Genomic DNA, 25,593 nt, shown 5'->3' with positions numbered 1-25,593 from the left:
ATGTGGGGAGGATGATGGGAGAGGGGTTCAGGGTTGGGAACTCATGTATACCTGTGGTGGATTCATGTCAATGTATGGCAAAACCAATACAGTATTGTAAAGTAAAAAAATAAAAATTAAAAAAAATCCACAAAAAAAGCATATTTATTAAAAAAAAATGTTGACAGAGACTAGATCCCTGTATAATGGATTTTTCTCTGATTTCTTGTATTTTCTGTAATGAGAATGTTCTCCAAGGAGTACTACTTTTAGAGCAGAAATAATCCTAATAATCTTTTTTTTTAAATGTATAGTAAGATTGAAGGCAAAAGGAAAAGAGGACAGCAAAAGATGAGACAGTTAGATAGCATCACCAACTCAATGGACACGAATCTGAGCAAACTCTGGGCGATAGTGAAGGACAGGGAAGCCCAACATGCTGCGATTCATGGGGTCACAAAGAGTTGGTCACAACTTATCAACTGAACAACACTGTTTATAAACTGTAAAACACTAGAAGTAACTTTTTATAATACATAAATCCATGGTGACATAAATGAGAAAAAAAAGATCTACATATACAAGTGTATAAATAAAAATATATATCATGTAGATAATATATGCTTGTGTGTTTAGATAGTAAATCACCGGAAAGCAAATAATTTTTAATAATAGAGATAAATTGAGTTTTAAAAATCATGGAATACTTCATGAATTTGTGTCTCATTCTTATGCATATCCATGTTAATCTTCTCTTATCATTTCCAAACATTTTATATGCACTATCAGAATGCATACTGCTCATATGTTTTGACTCATCATTTTTACTTATGAAAATTCCTTTCTAAAGATGCAGTATGTGCCCACAGCTATTTATACAGCGTTATTTATAATAGCTAATAAAGGAAGAAGGTAATAAGTCCAAAAATGCTACACAGGAAAAGTGTATTAGTCATCCATTGCTGTGTAACAAATTGCCCCAAAATTTAGCAACTTAAAACAATAGCTTATGTCATAATGTCTCTGGTATCTACCCATGACTTATCTGGGCCCTCTAAATGAGAAAGGCTTCTTTCAGATGGCAGCTGAGGCTCAAGTTTTTCCCTGAAATTTCAACTGGGAAAGGATCCATGCCCAGGCTTACTCGTGTAATTGCTGGCAGGTTTCAGTTCCTTGTAGGCTTCTGGACAGAGGGCATCGGTTCCTCTTTGGTTTTTGGTTAGAGCCTATCATTAGAAGGACTGATGCTGTAGCTGAAACTCCAATACTTAGGCCACCTGTTGCGAAGAGCTGACTCATTGGAAAAGATTCTGATGCTGGGAAAGATTGCAGGCAGGAGGAGAAGGGGATGACAGAGGATGAGATGGTTGGATGGAATCACCAACTCAATGGACATAAGTTTGGCTGAACTCCAGGAGTTAGTGATGGACAGGGAGGCCTGGCGTGCTGGAGTTCACGGGGTCACAAAGAGTCAGACACGACTAAGTGACTGTAATGAACTGAACTGAACTATTTTTAGTTTATTGACTTGTGGGCTCCTCCATGTTATAACTTGCTTTACTGTAATGAACAAGGAGAATGAATGCAAGCCAGTGGAGGAGTCTATTGTCACCTAATCACAGGAGTGACTTCTAATTGTTTTTGCTGTATTCAATTCACTAGAAGCAAATTCCTAGATCCAGCATACTCAAGGTAAGGGGAATGATATGAGTGGGAATACAAGGAGGCAGAGATTTGGCAATCTATATCAGAAGTTGCCTACCATAATAAGTAAATGACTACATTTTATGTTTATACATACACAACTCAATGTTGTGAATCCATTGAATTTTCTACAGTAATTACATAGTGTATGGTATTGCTGTCATCAGTAATGAAAAAAACCTTAGTGACTTGTGATTCAATATCAAATATTCAAAAATATGCTGAACTGGAGCCCAAGGGGAAGACGAGAAACATATTAGATGGAAAAATATCTGATCAAGGCTGATAATTTTTCAAGTTAACTCAAAAAATATAAACTTCAAATCCAAAAGCTCAAGGATCTTCCAGTAGGTAAAATGAAAGTCATACCAATGAATACTTAATCATAATTGCTAGAAAACTGTGGTTAAAAGAGAAATATTAAACCAGGAAGAAAATGATTCTGAGAAACAAAGTATAAAAATGACTGTTTATCTCTTATCAGAAATACTGAAAGTCAGAAGACAATAGAATAATCCCTTTAAAATACTGGGGGAAAAATTGTCAACCTAAAATTATATATCCAGTGAAAATACTAATCAAAACTGAAAGTAAAATAGAGACATTTTAAGATAAGCAAAACCAAAAAAAATCATCATTGGTTGACATATTACACGAGAAATGAAGGAATTTCTTCAGGCTAAAGAGAAATGATACAAGATGGAAACTTAAGCCTACATGAATGAAGAGCCCTAGAAATGGCAAAAACGTGGAGTGAATATGAAATACATTTTCCTCATTTATTAATTTCTTTAAACAATATTTGATTATTGGAACAAAGAAATTAACACTATATTGTAGATTTTCTTTATATGTAGAAGTAAAATGTATGTCAACAACAGCAGGAAGGATGGGAGGGTGATTACTGGATGTAGGCTGCTCCTGCTGCTGCTAAGTCGTCAGTCGTGGCCGACTCTGTGCGACCCCAGAGACGGCAACCCACCAGGCTCCCCCGTCCCTGGGATTCTCCAGGCAAGAACACTGAAGTGGGTTGCCATTTCCTTCTCTAATGCATGAAAGTGAAAAGTGAAAGTGAAGTCGCTCAATTGTGTCCGACGTATACTAGATACTAAAACCAACAAAGAGGCCTAGATATAAAAAATAAAGAATAAAAAAATGAAATACTAAAAATTTTTGATTAGTCTAAGAGTAGAAGAAAAGGAACAATAAGAAAATAGAAAAATAAGAAAATAGAAAACCAATGTGACTCCATAATAATAATACTAAACCTTATTCATATTAGACTAAAGCATAAAGACAAAACTATATGCTGACTATAAGAAACACTCTTCAAATACAAAGACACAAATAAGATAAATATAAAAGGATAGTAAAAAAAGATATATTAAAAGTAAGAATGAGAAAGGTGATACAGCTATATTACAATCATACAAAGAAGATTTCAAGATAAAAAAAAAGACAAAAGAAACATTTCCTACTGACAAAGGGTTAATTATTCAAGAAGACATGCTGAGTGAATGTACACGTGACAACAGATTTTCAAAACACATGAGGCAGAAATAGATAAAGTAGTGGGAGAAACAGACAAATTTAGAATTATAATGGAAGACTTTTATCCTCTCTCCAGTAGTTGATAGAAAAAATAAATAAGAAAAAAGAATATTTGAATATTCTCAACCAACTTAACCTAACTGAGCTGCATAAAATACAACATTCAAAATCAAAATGCATATTTATTTCAAGTACATATGGAAAATTCACCAAAATAGACCATCTGTTGAGAGATTAAAGAAGACTCAATAAATATCATACATTGAAACACAGAGTATTTTGTGAATATAATAGAATTAAATTGTTAAAATTATTAATGACAAAATTAGCAAATATTAAAAATTTTTAATATACAGTGATTGGAAATTAAACAAAATATTTTAAATATGCCATGAATCAGAGAAAAATCATAATGTAAATTATGTTATTTTAAAAGGAATAATAATGAAAACAAAGCACTTTAAAATTCTACAATGAAAGCAGCATTTGAGGTAATGTTATAGCATTAACTGCTTATATTAGAAAAATGAAAGGCTTAAAGTAAAAAAAAAAAAAAGAAAGAAAGAAAATACTATAAGAGTCTAGAAATAGATCCACATCTATAGAGGCAAAGATGTTTGACAAAGTCACCAAAGTAATTCAACAAGGGTAATAATAGTTTTTTCAATAAAAAGTTCTGAAAGATCTCAATATCCATATGAAACAAGATGATCTTTAATACCTACCTCACACCACTGACCGGAGAAAGCAATGGCACCCACTCCAGTACTCTTGCCCAGAAAATCCCATGGATGGAGGAGCCTGGTAGGCTGCAACCCTTGGGGTCGCTAAGAGTTGGACACAACTGAGCGACTTCACTTTCACTTTTCACTTTCATGCATTGGAGAAGGAAATGGCAGCCCACTCCAGTGTTCTTGCCTGGAGAATCCCAGGGACGGGGGAGCCTGGTGAGCTGCCGTCTATGGGGTCACACAGAGTCAGACACGACTGAAGCGACTTAGCAGCAGCAGCAGCAGCAGCACTGACAATATTTAATTCAGTGTAAACTGTAGACCTAAACCTAAAAGCCCCTGTTAGAAAAGACAGGAGAATATCTTTACATTCTCAGGGCAGGCAAAGATGTCTTAGTGAAGAACCCAAAAGCATTAAATAAAAAAGAAAATAAATATTGATCAATTTAACTTCATAAAAATAAAAACATTCATCAACAAATATTGATAAATAAATGAATATGCAAGACAAAGACAGGAGAAATATGTCAAATGACTGTACTTAAAATATACAAATACATCCTACACTGTAATAATAAGATGCTCCAGAACTACTGGGCAAAAAGCTTGAACATATACTTCACAAAGAAAGATATATGAATAGCTAGTATGCACATGCCAAAGGGCTCAACATTATTAATCATCAGGGACACGCATACTAAAGCCCTAATGAGATATCACTTCAAACTTTAAAATCGTTGAAAGCAAAAAGAATGACCACACCAAACGTTGTTGAGGATGTGGAGCACCTAGAACTCTTAGACACTAATGATGGTAGAGGAAAGTGGTAAAGCTAATACTTAGCAAATTAGTGTGGCAATTTCTTATAAAATTATACATATGACCAAAATAACGAAAGAAAGAGAGAGGGAGGGAGAAATAAAGAAGAAAGAAAAAAGGACCCAAATGTCCACTAATAGAACAGACAAATAAATAGTGGTGTTTTCATACAGTGATGTATGAATAAATACAATAAAAGACTATTAATACATGCAACAATATTGAAGAATCTCAAAAGCATTTTTCTGAGCAAAAAGAATGCGGTGGTTCCACTTATATGAAACAGATAAAACTAATCGATGGTGTTAGAAATCAGAACTGTGGTTTTCTCTGGAGAGAGGCAGCCAGAATTTATGGGGTAAGGTCATGAAGGAACTCTTTGGAGTGTGTTAAATGCTCTACATGTTCATGGGGATGAACATATTTTTCAAAACTAATCAAACTTCACATTTAAAATCTATGCATTTAACTCTATGTTAATGATGTACCAATAATATTAGTAAAAACTTAACTGATAACCCTATCTCTTCTTGGTAAACTCTTGCTCATTAGTTGAAGTCATCAAAATGAACCCCTTCAAAATCCCACAGTCTCATTTTGCATCTGCTAACCTGCCGAATATGAGGGTGACACCACCCTTATGGCAGAAAGCTAAGCAGAACTAAAGATCCTCTTGATGAAAGTGAAAGAGGAAAGTGAAAAAGTTGGCTTAAAACTCAACATTCAGAAAACTAAGATCATGGCATCTGGTCCCATCACTTCATGCAAATAGATGGGGCAACAATGGAAACAGTGACAGACTTTATTTTCTTGGGCTCCAAAATCACTATGGATGGTGACTGCAGCCATGAAATTAAAAGATGCTTGCTCCTTGGAAGAAAAGCTATGACAAACCTAGACAACATATTAAAAAGTCATGTATGGATGTGAGAGTTGGACTATAAGGAAAGCTGAGCACCAAAGAATTGAGGCTTTTGAACTGTGGTGTTGGAGAAGATTCTTGAGAGTCTCTTGGACTGCAAAGAGAATCCAACCAGTCCATCCTAAAGGAAATTAGTCCTGAATATTCATTGGAAGGACTGATGCTGAAGCTGAAACTTCAATACTTTGGCCACCTGATGCGAAAAACTGACTCATTGGAAAAGACCCTGAAGCTGGGCAAGGTTGGGAGCAGGAGGAGCAGGGGATGGCAGAGGATGAGATGGTTGGATGGCATCACTGACTCAATGGACATGAGTTTGAATAAGCTCCTGGAGTTGGTGATGGACAGGGAAGCCTGCTGTGCTGCAGTCCATGAGGTCCCAAAGAGTCAGACATGACTGAGCGACTGAACTGTTTGACTGAGCCTGCCAAAAGAAAGGGCAAACTCTCGTCTAACATATTAATAGTTCCACGTGCATTTCTTCTTCCAATCATATTCCCCTGCACCCACAGCACTGCTACAGTATAAGAAGAATAGATAAGAAAGCCAGATAGAATTTCACCCAAATGTATTACCGAAGATAGTTTCCAGGTGAATAACAATAACATCTCTCTTTCATAGGTAGGCAGATGCAACAGTTTAAATACCTCTTTCTGAATAGTTCAAAGACCTCTTTGATTTGAAAGTTTATTAAGTTTTCATTAATTTTTTATTTTGTCCTGTGAGTGCTAGCTGGTTCATACACTTGAAATAGCAAATGCTAAAAAGGTTCAAACTATCTGATCAGCAAGAGTCCCTTCATCTTTCCCCCAGTCCCAATCAAATCCTCTTTGAAGTCCCAAACTCCGTGGTCCCTGGGCAGAGAAATCTCTAAGCAGAGTTGTAAATGTCCCAAGAAACTCACTACCTTTAGGTCTGAGGTTTCAGTTTCCTATACCCTGTTCATCTTCCTGACTCTGAAAACAAATGAAAAATTCTCGGAGTGAAAGGGAGCTGGACAGTCCTATTTTTTTGAATTAGTAACATCAAATTTCTCTTTGAAACAAGTTCTCAAATCATGCTAATCAATATTTTTTTTTAAAAAATGAAGAAGTCTATTTCTAAGTTGTTAAGCAAGAAAAGCAAAGTGCAACCAATGATGTTCTGCTTGTGTTGGAATTTCAGTGAAAATGTCACCTCTTATTCTCAAAAGACAAACATAAGCAGCACACATCAGCCTATTTTCTAGACCCAGAAGTTGCACTATCCTCCAACTCTAGAATGAGTTGAACACAAATTATTAATGTCATGGTAAAACCAACATGAAGAGATAGTGATAAAAAATAAACTTACCTGTTGTCTCAGGTTAAGTCCTTCATGTGTTTTCAGCCATTATTTATCTCCTGGTCATCCATTAGCCTCCATCAATCCTTGCTACTTTGAAATGAATTAAAATCTGACACATACGAGTTTACTAAAGGAGAAAATTCCAGAGACTGACAAACCATACTCTTAACTGTCTCTTTTCCAAACTTATCCCAAACTCAGCTGCTTCACTGATAGGGTTGGGGTCTCTTTAGACATCGGGATGTCATGGTGTCTCCAGATCCAGGATTTCTTGTTCCAACTCAACCATTGTGTAACCATGAGTAAGCCCTTCAGTCTCATTCTCCCTCATTCTCCTCGTCTGACAATCTTTAGTTGGTGGGTCTAGAATTATAGAGTCACTTTGTGTAAAGTTTCATATAAACCAAGAGGATAAACCTTAATGCTTTCCCATCAAAATCTCAAATTTACCTGCCACTCTTTCTATCTTCCTTCCTTTCTCCCCATGATAGTGAGCAGCTTTCCTCTACCTAAGATCAACTGTTTGACCTATGCTTGGGATCACGGTCCCCATCTTCTAGGAAATGGTTCTTAATCATGAGTGCACATTAAATCACTTTGTGAACTTTTATTCTTTTTTTTAATATCTACCAACCTCATTCCAGAAGGAAGGTTTGGAGCATAGGATAGTAGCTGAGGTGTCAGCATTTTTTCAAAGTTCTTAAGGCAATCTAAATGCATAACCATAGTTGAGAAACTCTGATCTAGAAAAGATTATCTGATCCATAATTGCTCTGTGGGACTGATTCCTTCCTACTAAGTATTTAGACACAATTAAGTCTTCCACTATGAAAATTCCTCTTTCAACTCTCCCCATCCCCAGCTATCTCCCAACTCTCTTCTCATGATATGACTGCTTTTACTTGTTGAATTTGATTTACTAAAAAAATTAAAGAACCTTTGCATGAGAAATATCGGAATTTTTAATTCTGTCTTTATCTGATTTTTAGTATCAGGATTGTTCTGGTCTATAGAATGAGATGCGAGATATTCTTGTCTCTTCCACTTTCTGCAGGAGTTTTATGGAACTGGTATTATTTCTTCTTCAAGTGCTTGGTGGAACTGACTGATGAAACTGGAAGGCTGGGAGTTTTCTTGGGAAAATGAAAAGGTTAGTTGCTCAGTCATGTCTGACTGTATGAAACCTCATGGACTGCAACCCACTAGATTCCCCTGTCTATGGAATTCTCCAGGTGAGAATATTGGAGTAGATAACCATTCTCTTCTGCAGGGGTTCTTCCCAGCCCAGGGACTGAACTCAGATCTCCTGCATTGCAGGCAGATTCTTTACCATAGATATAAGGCTATAGGTTATCTAATTCTTCTTGAGAAATACTTAGTAGTTGGAGTCTTTTATGGAATTTTGCCAGTTAAGTTGGTTAATTTGGTTTCATAAAGTAATTTATAATATTGCCCCATTATCCTCTTAATACTTGTAGAAATCACATTCTCAGTACTGATATTGGTAATTATTACCTTTACTCTATTTGTTCAGATAAAAAAATCTAAAGATTTACTGATTTTATTAAATTTCTCAAATAACTTTGTTTTGGTTTCATTTTTTTTTCCTGTTTTCTAGCTCACTGATTTCTAGTCTGAACTATATCATTTCATTTATTCTGCTTACTGACATTTCCTCATCTTTTTCTAGTTTCTTAAGCTGGAACCTGAGGCCATTGGTTTAAGATCTTCTTTTCTAATATAGATATTTGGTGCTATGCATTTCCCTCTAAACGCTGCTTTGATCAGCATCTCATAAATATTAATATGTTGTGTTTTCATTTCATCCAGTTCAAAATACTTTCAAATTTCAATTTTTATTTATTTTTTGACAAGCAGGTCATTTAGAAATGTGTTATTTGTTATTTATTTTCCAAATATTTGAGGATTTTAACATCTTTATCTGTTATTTATTTCTAATTTTCTTTCACTGTTGTTAGGTAACATATATTCTATATGATCTGAATCCTTCTACATTTATTGTTTATTTTTGTGATCCAGAATGTGTTTATATTGATAACATCCAGTGTACACTTTTTAAAAAGTGTACTCTATTTTTGGATGGCAATGTTCTATAAATGTCAACCAGGTAAAGCTGGTTTATAGTGTTGTTCAACAGGGATTGAACCTGGGTCTCCTGCATTGCAGGCAGAGTCTTTACTGTCTGAGCCATCAGGGATGCCAGTCTTTACTGGAACCTAATTTTAAGCAGATGCTTTTTAAATTTATGTAATGTACTTTTAATTGAAGTATGATTGATTTCCAAGTGTTAGTTTCTGCTATACAGCAAAGTGATTTCGTTTATATTTTTTTTTTCATTTTTGTATATTATAGGATATTGAACATAATTTCCGTTCTCTACAATGGGAACTTGTTTATTCCTTAAAAATATTGTGTGAGTGAAAGTCACTCAGTCGTGTCTGACTCTTTGCGACTGCATGGACTATACAGTCCATGCAATTCTCCAGGCCAGAATACTGGGGTGGGTAGCCTTGCCCTTCTCCAGGGGATCTTCCCAACACAGGGATAGAACCCAAGTCCCCCACATTGCAGGTGGATTCTTTACCAGTTGAGCCACAAGGGAAGCCCAAGAATACTGGAGTGGGTAACCTATCCCTTCTCCACTAGATCTTCCTGACCCACGAATCAAACCGGGATCTCCGGCATTACAGGCAGATTCTTTACCAACTGAGCTTTACCAACTGAGTTCAGTTCAGTTCAGTTCAGTCGCTCAGTCATGTCTGACTCTTTGCAACCCCATGAATCGCAGCACGCCAGGCCTCCCTGTCCATCACCAACTCCCGGAGTTCACTCAGACTCATGCCCATCGAGTCAGTGATGCCATCCAAGCATCTCATCCTCTGTTGTCCCCTTCTCCTCCTGCCCCCAATCCCTCCCAGCATCCAAGTCTTTTCCAATGAGTCAACTCTTCGCAGGAGGTGGCCAAAGTACTGGAGTTTCAGCTTTAGTATCATTCCTTCCAAAGAAATCCCAGGGCTGATATTCAGAATGGACTGGTTGGATCTCCTTGCAGTCCAAGGGACTCTCAAGAGTCTTCCAACACCACAGTTCAAAAGCATCAATTCTTTGGCGCTCAGCCTTCTTCACAGTCCAACTCTCACATCCATACAGGACTACTGGAAAACCCATAGCCTTGACTAGGCGGACCTTAGTCGGCAAAGTAATGTCTCTGCTATCAGGGAAGCCCTTAATAATATTTGCATCTGCTGATCCCAGACTCCCAATCCATCATCCCCTCCTTTGGCCCAGCAATCCCACTCCTTGACATATATTCAGGCAAAACTATAATTTGAAAAGATACATACAACCCTATGTATGCACTCAACAGCACTATAGCCAAGACATGGAAGCAACCAAAATGTCTACCAGCCAATGAATGGATAAAGATGTTGTGGCACATGTATACAATGAAATACTATTCAGCCATTAAAAGGAATGAAATAATGCCATTTGCAGCTACAGGCATGGACCTAGAGATCATCATACAAAATGGAGTAAATCAGAAATATTAAGGCAAATGCTACATGATAACACTTAGATGTGGAATCTAAGTAGTCATTGAAAACACCTACTTTTTTCCCACTGCCATTAAGCTTCATAAATTCATCTCCAAATTATCTCTTGGATGTAATTATTTCTCCCCATTATCACTGAATTCTCTGTAGTTTTAAACTACCCACTTTTCCTTCTGATTTGCTATACCAGTGATCACCAATGGGTTTTCCTCTTTTCACTTGTCTGAGCCATGTCCTATTCTATTCATCTGATTACCAAGGAAACTTTTATAAAAGCACAATCACATCATATCATTTCTTCTACCTTTAAGACCTCATAATGTTTCTGCTTATTTAAAGTTACCATAAAAGCACGAGGAGATAAGCCACAAGTTGGAAGAAGATATTTGCAACGTATCTGGAGAAGGCAATGGCGACCCACTCCAGTACTCTTGCCTGGAAAATCCCATGGACGGAGGAGCCTGGTAGCCTGCAATCCAAGGGGTCGTGAAGAGTCGGACATGACTGAGCGACTTTACTTTCACTTTTCACTTTCATGCATTGGAGAAGGAAATGGCAACCCACTCCAGTGTTCTTGCCTGGAGAACCCCAGGGATGGGGGAGCCTGGTGGGCTGCCATCTATGGGGTCACACGGAGTTGGACACAACTAAATTGACTTAGCAGCAGCAGCAGCAGTCAAAAAATTATCTGGAATATGTTATTTTTTTAAAATTTTTTATTCGAGTATAGTTGACTTACAATGTTTGTGTTAGTTTCAAGCATACAGCAAAGTGAATCAGTTAACATATATTCCCTCTTTTTTAGATTCTTTTACCATACAAACCATTACAGGGTTTTCAGTAGAGTTCCCTGTGCTATACAGTAGGTCCTTACTAGTTATCTATTTTGTATATAGCAGTGAGTATAAGTCAATCTTCAAATTTATCTCTCCCCCCTTAAACTCTGATAAGAATAAATTTGTCTTCTACATCTGTAACTCTATCTCTGTTTTGTAGATAAGTTTATTTGTACCCTCATTTTAGATTTCACATATAAAAGATAGCATATGATATTTGTCTTTCTCTGACTTCACTCAATATCAATCTCTAGGTCCATTCATATTCCTGAAAATGGCATTATTTCATTCTTTTTTGTGGCTGGTGGAGGAGGGAAAGATTGGGAGTTTGAGATTAGCAGATGCCAACAGTAATATATATTTTGGATGGATAAACAAGAAGGCCCTACTGTATAGAACAGGGATATACTCAGTTAAACCTCAGTATACTCAATATATACTGTAATAATCCATATATATACATAACTAAATCACTTTGCTCTGCACTTAAAACTACACATTGTAAATCAACTATACTTCACAAATTTTTTTAAAGGGAAAAATAAAATGAATGAATTACAGAAACTGATACCATTATCAGTTCAGTTCAGTTCAGTTGCTCAGCCACGTCTAACTCTTTGCAACCCCATGGACTGCAGCACACCAGGCCTCCCTGTCCATCACCAACTCCCGGAGTTTGCTCAAACTCATGTCCATCGAGTTGGTGATGCCATCCAACCATCTTATCTTCTGTTTTCCCCTTCTCCTCCCACCTTCAATCTTTCTCAGCATCAGCGTCTTTTCAAATGAGTCAGTTCTTCACATCAGGTGGCCAAAGTATTGGAGTTTCAGCTTCAGCATCAGTCCTTCCATTGAATATTCAGGACTGATTTCCTTTAGGATGGACTGGTTAGATCTCCTTGCAGTCCAAGGGACTCTCAAGAGTCTTCTCCTGTAACTCAGTTCAAAAGCATCAATTCTTTGGCGCTCAGCTTTCCTTATAGTCCAACTCTCACATCCATATACGACTACTGGAAAAACCATAGCTGTGACTAGACAGATCTTTGTTGGCAAAGTAATGTCTCTGTTTTTTTAATATTCTGTCTAGGTTTGTCATAGTTTTCCTCCCAAGGAGCAAGCATCTTTTAATTTCATGGCTGTAGTCATCATCTGTAGTAATTTTGAAGCCCAAGAAAATAAAGTCTCTCACTGTTTCCATTGTTACCCCATCTATTTTCCATGGAGCGATGGGACTGGATGCTGTGATTTTCATTTTTTGAATGTTGAGTTTTAAGCCAGCTTTTTCATGCTCCTCTTTCACTTTCATCAAGAGGCTCTTTAGATTCTCTTCACTTTCTGCCCTAAGTGTGGTGTCATCTGCATATCTGAAGTTATTGATATTTCTCCTGGCAATCTTGATTCCAACTTGTGCTTCTTCCAGCCCAGCATTTCACATGATGTACTCTTCAAATAAGTTAAATAAGCAAGGTGACAATACCTATTGATACCGTTATAGATGAATCTATCAAACTCCATGTAGAGCAGAAACAAGATACAGAAAATTTTAGCCAGTATATATCAATTTCATGAAGCTTAAAAGTAAGCCTCTACAAGTTTACATAGAGACACATACATATTATCCTATTTGGGAGGCTGAGTAATAGTGTAAGTGCAGCTAATTTATTGGGAGTTGATCCTAGCAAACACCAATAGGAGAGAAGGCAAGTCAGAGGGAAGAGAGGGCAGCCAATCAGTCCAGTTCAGTTCAGTCACTCAGTTGTGTTCAACTCTTTGTGACCCCATGAACCGCAGACCTCCCTGTCCATCATCAACTCCTGGAGTCCACCCAAACCCAACTCCATTGAGTCGGTGATGCCATCCAACCATCTCATTTTCTGTCATCCCCTTCTCCTCCTGCCCTCAATCTTTCCCAGCATCAAGGTCTTTTCAAATGAGTCAGCTCTTCACATCAGGTGGCCAAAGTTTTGGAATTTCAGCTTCAACATCAGTCCTTCCAATGAACACCCAGGACTGATCTCCTTTAGGGTGGACTGGTTGGATCTCCTTACAGTCCAAGGGACTCTCAAGAGTCTTCTCCAACACCACGATTCAAAAGCATCAATTCTTCAGTGCTCAGCTTTCTTTACAGTCCAACTCTCACATTCATACATGACCACTGGAAAAACCATAGCCTTGACTAGATGGACCTTTGTTGACAAAGCAACGTCTCTACTTTTTAATATGCTGTCTAGGTTGGTCTTAACTTTCCTACCAATAAGCATGCAGTATCAAGCCAATTACCACCACAGGAGATGAATTCTGCAGAGAAACTCTGTGTCCCAGCAAATCTCACCAGGTGAGGGAGCTGGTGTATCTATACACCAATTTCTATCTATCTTTTTTGAGGGGTTGCTGGGATGAGGTGTTAATTTCCAGGACATCTAGCCAGTCACAATGGGGACAAAATGGACACTGATGGCCAGAGAAAGTTTCAGGAAAAACAGAGAATGCCATTGCTGGAAATGAAATTGATCTCAAGACTGCCCTGAAATGGAAAGGGCAAATGGATGGGGGCAGAGCTCTGACTCCGTGGCTGCTGTACATTGTGGATGGAGAGCATAAACCCAGCAGAGGAATGAGCATTTTGTATCAAGTATAGAGCTTACTCTTGAGAGACAAGAAGGGGATTTAATGAGGAGAGACACACATACAATGATCCCTTCATTTCCTGATGATGGTAGGTACCAGCAAGAAACAGTAGACACAGTCAATGGGGTAAATCGAGGAACTGTTTACAAAGGTAAGGATAGGGTGCTGGGAGACCACAAGGTTCTCAGGGTTTTCCCCACCAGGTGGGCTAAAGCAATAAGGGCAGGGGAGCAGTTCCGGGAACCTGAATTCAGGAAGAACCTGGCTATAGGGCGGGAGCCAGGGGATAAACCTGCCCTCATGCATTGTTTACTCCAATCTTTGAACCCAACAGGAAGCCAGAAGGAGGCGCAGAGAAGTCAGCCTCTAGCGCACAGGTCAGGTGAAGGGTGGAGAGAGGATCTGCAGACACAAAGATGTTGAGCACATCTCTTTGGTGCAGGTTGTGGTATTTTTCATATTGCTGAATGCCTTACATACTACTGAATACATTTTCAAAATACATCTTTCATGAGGTGTTTTGTTATTTTGGCACTAGGTTGTGTCAGACTCTGCAACCCCATGGACTGTAGCCCAACAGGCTTCTCTGTCCATGGAATTTCCCAGGCAAGAATACTGGAAGGGGTTGCCATTTCCCAATCCAGGGATAGATGTCTCCTGCATTGTAGGGAGATTCTTGACCACTGAGCCACCAGGGGTGCCCTTCTTGTAAGTTGCTTGTTCATAAAAAAAACAAAACTTTATATGGCCACCCAGTCTGCATTCCAGTCCAGGTTCACAGTTTCAACCAGTATCAGTCCCCTTTTCTCTCTCTTGTCACCACTGGGCTCCTGTGTGGTCCTAGGTATCTTCCACTCTATCCTGCCTCAGGGTTTTCCATGCATGCTGTTTCTTTGGCATAAAATATTTCCTCACTTTATCGTTGCTCCGCCCACCTTTAAACCTCAGGCTCCAGTTTAAAGGTCTCACTCCAAAGATGCCTTTCCCATTTCCTGGGATCCCTAAACTCCACTTGGTGGATACATCTGTGTGTGTACACTTTCATAGTTTATTTACAAAATCACAGCACCACCATGTATCTAATGGCCAAAACTTCCTTGGATCTAGGGGAGCACAGACAATATAAGAAACTTGGTTTTATTCGTCATACAACACCTCCCACCCCAATAGAGATTGACGCAATATTCAAGCCTCACTCAGGGACAGAAAATGGCAAAGATTTTGGAAATCATAGTGGTAAATTATCTTGTCCTGGTTTCATGCCCTGTGATTGCAACATGTCCCAGGGCCTTTGCTCCTTGTAAAATCCATGCTTAATATCATTGCCCCAAAAGCTTGGAAAGTCTAAAGTTACCAAAGCAAAGCTTACCTCTCAGGGAACCTGGGTGGCCATCAGAAGGTGGAGAAGCATGGCTTTAGAAATCCAGAAAAAATTATTTGGGATACAGACAAAAAAGAACAAATTGTAAACCCAGAATGTTGAACATCCAGTCTTTTGCGTTATGCCTAATAGAGATGGGTGACGCATGAGAATGCAGGAGACAAGCATTTGCATTCATAATTGTAATTCTGTCTCACTATTATGCATCATTGTGGCTAATATTAAACCTCAGAATATCAAGTCAACTCTCTGCAATAACCAATGACCAGATTTCAGTTATTATGAGCCTGCCATCCTCTTATGAGGGGGTCAGATCTACCTCCACCTTCCGAGAGCCAAGCACGGTGCCTGATTTATAATGGCAATTGATTATTTACTGAAATATAGAGTCTGCCGTCAGATACCTGCCCACAGCCAGGAGTCCATTGAATGGAGACAGCAACTAAGCACAGAAATTAAATCTACTTCAGGTCAGTAAAAAAGTGTTTTCTGTCTAACAATAGGACCGAAGACACAATAATAGTTTAAATAGAATGAAACAGTAGGGAAGAGGGGCTAAGGGAGGATGGGGGAGTGAGCTAGAGATCCTGCCAGAATCCAGAGCCTGGGCTCCCCCCAGCCCTGACATCCTTGTAGCCAAATTAGCTTTGGGGCTGGGGAGATGGAGGGTCCAGGGCTGAGAAATGCCTTCTCAGAATTTCTAGACTCCTTAGGTGACTGGCATCTTCCTCTGCCAGAAACACACATGTGATGGCCATTGAGCCAAAAGGCCAGAGCTGCCAGAGGAAGAGACCACTGGGTTATTAAATGGTGACTCTCTTTAAAAGTTACCAATCAATCCCCATTCATTGTGTGAAATTTAGACAGTATAGAAATGAGCAACAGAGAAAATGAAAATTACCCAAAATACCACCACCTAATGAAAAATTACTAACATTTCAAGTTTCCCTTCCACATTTCTTTTTCATAAGAATGTGAAGTGTGTGTGTGTGGTTTTGTCTGCACATTGCACGTACTGTGAGCTGTGTGTCATTGTTGTGTTGGACGTTAGCATTGCAGATTAATGTGGCTGTGTGTTCTGTGTGGAAAAGGATTAGTGCCTGTATGTTTGTGTACGGTGGCCCTGTGAGTGTGCTGTGGACGTAACATGCGCAGGCATGGTGTGTATGTTACATGTATCATGTTTCTATGCATGTGGCGTATCTATTGCGTGTACCATGAGCTTGAGTCATGTGCGTTGTGTGTTATTTTGTGTTTGTGCATCATGTGTACCGTGTGGGCATGTCTGGGAGGTGGGGGAGTGCTGGGCAGGCGGTGTCATTGTGGGTCTGTGTGCTGTGTGTGTGAGTGGCTCTGGGTGTGGCTCAAGTGTCTGTGGGTAGTTGAACAGGCTGTTGGGAAGACCACTGTAGCCATTTCAGAATTAGTCCCTCTTCACTGCAAATGAGATGGAGTTCCAGGTACCAGATTGATATATATTTTCCTTTAAAACTAAATTCAAACATTTAAAAGCAGGTTTATTTAACGGCTTCCCTGGTGGCTCAAATGGTAAACAGTCTGCTTGCAATGCAGGAGAGCTGCGTTCAATCCCTGGGTCAGGAAGATCCCTTGGAGAAGGGCGTGGCAACCCACTTCAGTATTCTTGCTTGGAGAATTCCATGGACAGAGCAGCCTGGAGGGCTACAGTCCATGGGGTCACAAAGAACCGGACACAACTGAGCGATTAACACTTTATTTAACAAAATACATAAAGGGGATAATCCTTTAGGTAGAAGTTTGGGAAGCTCTGCACTGAAGGAATTTTGAACCTTCTCATCTTCCAGGATTCCATGACGAAAATGCTGAGTGTTTCTTCTGGAAACTTAAAAGGCCTATGACTCTCAGTTTTAATAAATAGCTAAGACAGAATTAGGAGCCCCTCTGACCAGCCAGTCTGGAACTGGCTGGCCTCTCACTGGCCTGCAAGTCTCCAGGCTGGCAGGACCTCAGAGCAAAGAGGACCCAGGTGGAAAGCAGACAGCCCAGACCCCAAAACTGCTAAGTGGCGACTTCTAGTGGCCTTCCTCCTGGATGAAACCACAATTTCGAGGCTGGAGCACCCATCTCCCCATTCTTTTGGCCTCTTCACTCTCTCCCCATCTTCCCACAGAGAACATATACAAGGTTCAGGGCTGCCCCATGGACCTCGTGAACCTCAGGTGCCCTTGACTGAGCATCCCTGACTCTCGGCTACAACAGGCCATCGAGATATCCACCTGGACCCTTCTCAGACTTCCTTGACCATCACCATCAAGACCCCACACCTATATGGGAATAGAACCTTAAAGAGAGTGGATACATGCATATGCATCACTGATGCACTTTGTCTACACGTGAAACTAACACAACACTGTAAATCAACTATACTTCAATCGGAAAAAAAGAAAAAGACCCCACACCAAACATTTTATATGGTGACTGGCAGTTAACGCATCGCTTTTATTCACTTTCATGGATTTCCACCAAACCAACCAACACAGGGGATATGACCATTGTGCCAAATCAGGAGCCGTGTGTGTGTGTGTGTGTGTGTGTGCACGTGTGTGTGTGTCAGGAATGCTAAGGTGATGGTAACTTTGGTTATCCAGAGAGTTGGGTCAGATCACTTCACCTTTGAGTTTCTGATGCTTTGAGAGCCAGGTATGGGCTTCCCAGGTGGCTCAGTGGTAAAGAATCTGCCTGCAATGCAGGAGACGGTGGTTTATTTCCTGGGTCAGTAAGATCCCCTAGAGTAGGAAATGGCAACCCATTCAAGTATTCTTGCCTGGGAAATCCCATGGACAGAGGAACCTGTCGGCCTATATTCCATGGGGTGGCACAAGAGTCATACAGGACATAGCAACTAAATAACTACAACAACATTCTCTAGTGCCATGTGGTTATTAAGCAAGAGAGTTGTCTCTAAAGCTAGGGGCTCTGATCCCAACCCTCCCACACCTTCTGCTGCACCAAGACTTCCCTGAGGGGGTGTGACATCTGGGGCTCCCCCTACCCCTGCCATCCCCATCCCCCACCCAAGCCTACCTCCCCTGGGAAATACCCTCTCCCTCTGAAGAGTCTTGCACTGGCCACACCTTTCCAGGCAGAGAGCAATTTCTCTCTGAGACAGGCAGGGAACATAATGAATGAACAAGACCTTAAGGAAAAAAAGAGAGCAAACCATATTTTTCTTTCTTTCGAGATAAAAATAATATGCCTGCACGTCAGAATCTCCCATGACAGAGCTAATGTCCAGGAGCAAAAATGAGAAAATAGCAACCTCCTCTTGCTAATGTGAACATAACAACAGGCCCCTCTGACAACCAAAGAGCCCCAGAAATCCCTCCCGCGCACAGCTACGCGGAGAGACCTGAGAGTTCTGGAGGAAATTCTTTCTTGTGCTTCATTCTACTCCTCTTCGTTAAGTACAGCCAGAAAATATCTGTAAAAATTAACCTAAAGCTTAATGGTTTATGTAAGAATGCCTTAATAAAAATATGTTGGCAAGGTTATTGAACTGTACAATAAAACCCTCCCACTCGATACTTTTCAGTCTAATTTCTGTCTAAAGCTTATTCAGCAAACCAAAATGCCAATGCTCTCCTTCAATTTCCACTTCTCTGAACCTGCTAATTTACGAATAAGAAAGGATTTATTTGTGTTATTAGCTTACATGGAACCTCATCTCAAAAAAGTAGCTTTAAATACTGAACTCCTGAGATGCCCCAAGATCCACCAAATATCTGAAGGATGACTTTGATTTTTTTCTGCAAGCTGTGTTTGATTTACATCAATTAGGGCCTCCACATAAGGTATCATATAACAGGAAGGCTAATAACCCAGAAATAACCTCATTAAAAGAGACAGCATATCGGTCTAAACAGAATGAACTCTAAGCAGAAAAATTAGTGACCTGGAAAGTAGCAGGAAGAGGTAATGGCAGTACCAAGAAAAAAAAATACATTCCCGTTAGCAAGTCAAAGGAGAAAGCACCAGCAATAAAGTAAAAATACAATAGAAGCAGAAGCAGAATATTTTTTTAATGTTTTTAATCTGTTCAAATCTTGGAACATAAAATTTATTTGCCCCCAGTCAAAAAGAGTCTCTGAAACCATGCCTATATTCCTCATAGCCTCCAACAGGAGACTCTGTGCCCAACCTGTTCACATGTCAAATGGATTGAGTACATCTCTATGGCCTGGCAGGTTCTGGGGCTCTGAGTTTTTCTACCATCATGAACAGTGTTGAAAGTTGGTGAGCCTCCTTTTGACTATATCCGACCCATCCCAGTACATGTAAGGTCTTTTTTGTCACTTCAAGATCTGTTCTGTGGCACAAACCATCAGAGGAAAAATGTTCCCCTTCTGCCTTTCCATATCCATTCCTAGTGCCCTCCCCTGGATTCCCACACTATCATAATTTTATATATATAAAGTTCTCCAAGAAAATGACTGTTTCCACGAAGACTCACACATGTGGTTTGGCTAATTTAAAAAGAAAGAAGAAGCAAAGAAAGAAAGACTTAAATCATTTATAATGGCAAGAAGACAAACTGAATTGGAGAAAATATTTGCAATGATATGACCAATAAGGGATTAATATCCAGCATATATAAACAGCTCATACAACTTAACATCAAAAAAAGAAAGAAAGAAAGAAAAAATTTGATTGAAAAATGGGCAAAAGAATTGAATAGACATTTCCCAGAGGAAATGTAGATGACCAACAGGTACATGAAAAGATGCTCAGCATCACTAATCATCAGAAAAATCCAAATCAAAACCACAATGAGATATCACCTCACACCTGCCAGAATGGCTATCATCAAAGTGTCTATAAATAACAAATGTTGGTGAGGATGAGGAGAAAAGGGAATCCTTGAACACTGTTGGTGGAAATGTAAATTGGGGCAGCCACCGTGGAAACAATTATGGAGGTTTCTGACAAAACTAAAAACAGAATTACTATATGAAATTTCCTGGGTGCATATGTGAAAAAACAAATATATGACTTTGAAAAGGGTACAGGTGCTCCAATGTTCATAGCAGCATAATTTACAATTGCCAACATATGGAAGCAACCTAAGTGTCTACCAAGATAAATGGATAAAGAAGATGTGTGTTATATACATATATATAACATATATGTATATATATATATATATATAATGGAATATTACTCAGCTGAAAAAAATGAATGAAATTTTGCCATTTGTAGCAACATATATGGACTTGGAGAGCATTATGCTAAGTGATGTAAATCCTACAGAGAAAGTCAAATACTGTGCGATACCACTTTTATGTACAATCTAAAAAATACAACACATTAATGAATATAACAGAGAATAAGCAGACTCACAAACATAGGGAACAAACTAGTGGTTACCAGTTAGGAGAAGGAAATGAGAGAGGCAATAGAGGGGTAAGGGAGTAAGAGGTACAAACTATTAGGTGTAAAAGAAAGTACAAGGCTATTACTGTACAACACAGGGAATACAGGCAGTATTTTACAATAGCTATAAATGGATTATAACCCTTAAAATGTGAATCACTATATTGTATGCCTTTAATCTATATAATATTATACAGCAAATATACTTCCATTTTTTAAAAGGATTAAAAAAGACATAAAAAAAGAAGACATGGGAATAAGAACATATCCATGCTGCCCTTGAACTCCTAGTACCCGAAGGGTCTCATTCTCCATGGGAGATCCCACAAGACTACATGGAAGTAGTGCTTAATTCCTAAGCTAACAGAGTGATGCCTACACACAAAAAGTAACTCAGCTTTAAATTGATATATGTTTCTATATGGCACATTAAAACTGGGATTGCAATTGAGTCAGCGGGAACATCCTGGTTATCTCTTACTCAGATTTTCCATTGGCCATTCCTGGGTAAAGCCACCAGACAGAAATCTCTTCTCCAGGAACCCTTGGCTTTGGAGAAATGCTTCAGCAGCAGGAGACTTGGGACCCTATGTCTTTCCTCAGCCCAAGAAGAGAAAGAAGAAGGCCACCCTGAAGAGCAGGAATCAGAAGCCTGGGAGACCCAGGTTACAGGGCTGAGGCCTTGGCTCAAAATGACCCACACTGAGGCCACCAGGGCTTCAGCACCTTGAGACCAAGCAAGTGCTCTCCTTAGTCATTTGGCATGAGTCATTAGTCTCCTATGCCACCCTGCTGCCACTTGGGTGCATCGGAGTTCAGAGTTGTGGGCTCCCAAGCGGAAGACTAATCTTGGGTAGGGATGTGAAGAAAAGATGGGAGGAGATGACTGTCTGAAGAAGTCTGGCAGGACATATGGTACTTCCTGCACCCAACCTTCCTGCTCCAATCTGGTGCCCACAAAATCACACAGGATATAGCTCCCAGCCACAATCCTCTTCCAAATGAACCCTCAGATCAGCCTGTCCTTCTCTCTCTATGCAGTCCAAGCTCATTCCTGCCTTCTCACCTCATGCCCCTTCCTGGCCCCACCATTTCCACCAAGAGCCCTCCTTCCTTTCCTCCTATCCTTGTGGACACAGCCTCAAGCGCCAGCTCCCTCCCCTTCCTGATGACTTTGTCATTTCCAACAACTTCTCCTTCCCCCATCCTTTTCTTTTTTTGGTTTCGTTCCTTGTGCATGCATGCTAAGTCGCTTCAGTCATGTCAGACTCTTTTCAACCCTGTGGACTGTAGCCCACAGGCTCCTCTGCCCATGGGATTCTCCAAGTAAGAATACTGGAGTGGGTTGCCATGCCCTCCTCCACAGGATCTTTGCAACCCAGGGATCAAACCCTCATCTCTTCTGTCTCCTGCATTGGCAGGTGGATTCTTTACCACTAGTGCCACCTGAAGCCCCTGCTGCTGCTGCAGCTGCTGAGTTGCTTCAGTCGTGTCTGACTCTGTGCGACCCCAGAGATGGCAGCCCACCAGGCTCCCCCATCCCTGGGATTCTCCAAGCAAGAATACTGGAGTGGGTTGCCATTTCCTTCTCCAATGCATGAAAGTGAAAAGTGAAAGTGAAGTCACTCAGTCATGTCCAACTCCTACTGACCTCATGGACTGCAGCCCACCAGGCTCCTCCATCCATGGGATTTTCCAGGCAAGAGTACCGGAGTGGGGTGCCTTTGCCTTCTCCAACCTGAAGCCCCTAACTACTCCCAAATGATGACTAGATCATATCCTGCTTCTTCAGGACAGGGACTACAAGCTTGGATTCTTGCCTCCATCACTCAGGAGTTTTGTGCAGGGAAACGTGTGAGGACATTTTCAGTAGGAGGACTAAAGTGGGCATGCATTGGACCAGTGCTGCCAAATATTCCTTTATTTTTAAAAAATGAAAGCCAGAAATGAGGATGACTTGTGCTAAATCTCCTAGGGTTAGCAGCCAGTCCAATAGCGGTTGTAAGTGTTGTAAGTGCAAGTTGGCCAGCTAGAGCCTTGTTGTTCAGTCACTAAGTCATGACCAGCTCTTTGCCACCCCATGGACTGCAGCATGCCAGGCTTCCCTGTCCACCACCAACTCCAGATTGCTCAAACTCATGTCCATTGAGTTGGTGATGCCATCCAACCATCTCATCCTCTGTCATCCCTTTCTCCTCCTGCCTTCAATCTTTTCCAGCATCAGGGTCATTTCCAGTGAGTCAGTTCTTTGCATCAGGTGGCCAAAGTGTCAGAGTATTGTGACCATACCATTGGCCTATAGGCTGTGTGTGTTCCCTCCCAGGAGATGGAGGGCAGATTTTTGTGGGTACCAGGTGCCCACCTTTCCCACAGCACACCTGCTGTGGCCTGGGAGTGGGAAGTTGTCATAGGTTGGGTAGAAGGTGAGGCCATCTTGCTCTTCATTTCCCAGGAAGAGACAAGGCTTCCTTCTCACGCATCCTCTGCAGGTGGGGACATCTTGGCTTTCCACACAGCATCGTTAAGGCACAGAAAACAACCCTAAAGTGTTTCATTCAACTCTGTGAGAACTGCCAGAAGGGCTAAGAGCTTCTTAAGCAGATTCCTTCCAAGCCATTTGGGCCCCTTCTATAAATAAAGCTGTAGACAATTTCGGAAAAGCATATTTATTTATCTGATAGATCATAACAGCTCCTTCAGTGCCTTTAGCCTCCTTTAGTCAAGCACTTAGCTCCCTTTCACTTAGTTAGGCCACTTTCTGAGCAACAGAAAACGGTGTTAACCCCTTGGACGAAAGGCGCCTGACATGATGGGGCCCTGCTTGCAGTGGGCCTCGGTCTGATCTGAGCCATTAACAGGAAGGCGGCAGCAGGTGCCAAGGGAGATTATTAATAAGCAGAGGCTGGATGACTCCAAGCCAGCAAAAACATTTCTAGAGTGGCTAATGGCTAAAGGGAAGGGGCGGAAGAAGGGAGGAGGAAATGGTTTGTCCTTCTCCAAACAGCAGGAAGGAAAACAAAGGTAATGGAAAGATGAACAAGATGGAAGCCTTCCCTCTTGGGTTTAAGCTGCCTTGGTTTCTGGCCTGTGCTTCGTAGGTTCAAATTTTTGGTTCAAATTGTGCAGAGAAAGGCTCTCTCAGGCTTAACACTATTGATACTTGGGGGCTAGAAAATCTTGGTTGACAGGGGCTGTACTGTAGGTTGTAGGATGCTTTGAGCCTCCCTGGTCTCCACCCACTAGATGCCAGAAGCAGCCTCCTATCCTGTCTATAGATGTGAACATGTCTATAGATATGTCTATATATATGAACAAACATGTCTATAGATATGAAAAAACATCCCCCGGGGGAGCAGAATCTGAATTCGACACAGAGATGGACTTGAGAATCAATGCAAAAGAAATAGCAGAGGTCTAGAGCCTTAGAGAGAGGCAACTCTGGTACAAGCACCAGTTCCATCACCTTTATGGTGATGTTGGTCAAATTACTTTTCATCTGGGTCTCAATTTTCTCATCTGTAAAGTAGGATGATACTTCCCACACCAACCACATAAGGTTTTGTCAGCGTTAAAACATTATTCATATCATGTCCTTGGTATAAAACACCACATAATAAGAAATCAGATATCACCTTATCACTGTAATATTTTTTATCAGCAAAACGGTCTCTGTCACAACTTAACATACATTTTCCAATCCCTCTAACCAGTTGTCCTCCATCATAAGAAGCCTTTGTTGTGTGATTGATTAGTAACAACAACCCTCCCCAGTAAAAAGTCATATTTCAGGAAGTCCTGCTGCTGCTGCTGCTGCTAAGTCGCTTCAGTTGTGTCCGACTCTGTGCGACCCCATAGACGGCAGCCCACCAGGCTCCCCCATCCCTGGGATTCTCCAGGCAAGAACACTGGAGTGGGTACAGACCTTTAAATCACTTGTATGAGTTAGGACTGGTTGTAAGAACTAGAATCTAGTCTTAAACAGAAGAAAAATATCTTGAGTACTATGCGGCAGCTCCAGGCTCCAGAATCCAAAAGGAAAGCTGTGAAACTAGACTCAGCAAATGGCAGAACCAAGGCAAATCTGAGACTTAGTTGTGGGGGTTAATCCATGTTCCTCTCTGAACACAGCCTCTGGAATTTAAGTGCCAATTGCTGTGTTTCTGTTATTGCATAACCCTGTACAAGACTGAAATCCCAGTAGAGATTGTGATTGACCAAGCTGAGGCCACATGCTCACTCCTGGCCAGGGTGGGATGGTAGGGCACTTTGACAGTCTTCCTAAGGCTGTTCCCCCACAAGGCAAGGTAAAAGGTCCTTTTGGCTTTTATTGTGGCTGTTTGCTTTAATTAATTTATTTATTTGGCTGTGTCTGGTCTTAGTTGCAGTACACAGGATCTTCTTTGCACCATGTGGGACCTTTCGTTGCAGCGCACAGACTCTCTAATTGGAGTGAGGGCTCTCTAGTTGTGGCTCACAAGTTTAGTTGCTCCACAGAATATGGGGTCTTCGTTCCCTGACCAAAGATCAAATCTATGTCCCCTGCATTGCAAGGCAGATTCTTAACCACTGGACTATCAGGGAAGTCTTGGAAAGGACCTTTTCTAATAGAAAAATGAAGTATCACTAACTGCCGCTCCCCACCCCCTGCAAAAAGGAGGCTGAATGGGCAATATCAACAAATGCTCTGTACCCCAAAAGGCACCTGTCTGCCCTTTGCTAGGACCATTGCTGT

At 40.5% G+C, this 25,593-nt stretch overlaps 1 non-coding gene across 1 annotated transcript; it reads right to left on the bottom strand.

The window, feature by feature from the left end:
* Positions 1 to 671: 671 nt before the first annotated feature.
* On the bottom strand, positions 672 to 773 carry LOC120873395. The gene has a single exon (XR_005723466.1). It is a non-coding gene; the product is annotated as a U6 spliceosomal RNA (small nuclear RNA).
* Between the last annotated feature and the right edge of the window lie 24,820 nt (positions 774 to 25,593).

Source organism: Oryx dammah, unplaced genomic scaffold (genome assembly GCF_014754425.2).
Source record: "Oryx dammah isolate SB20612 unplaced genomic scaffold, SCBI_Odam_1.1 HiC_scaffold_13, whole genome shotgun sequence".
Taxonomy (NCBI): Eukaryota; Metazoa; Chordata; class Mammalia; order Artiodactyla; family Bovidae; genus Oryx; species Oryx dammah.
This window is presented reverse-complemented; position numbering and strand designations above follow the sequence as displayed.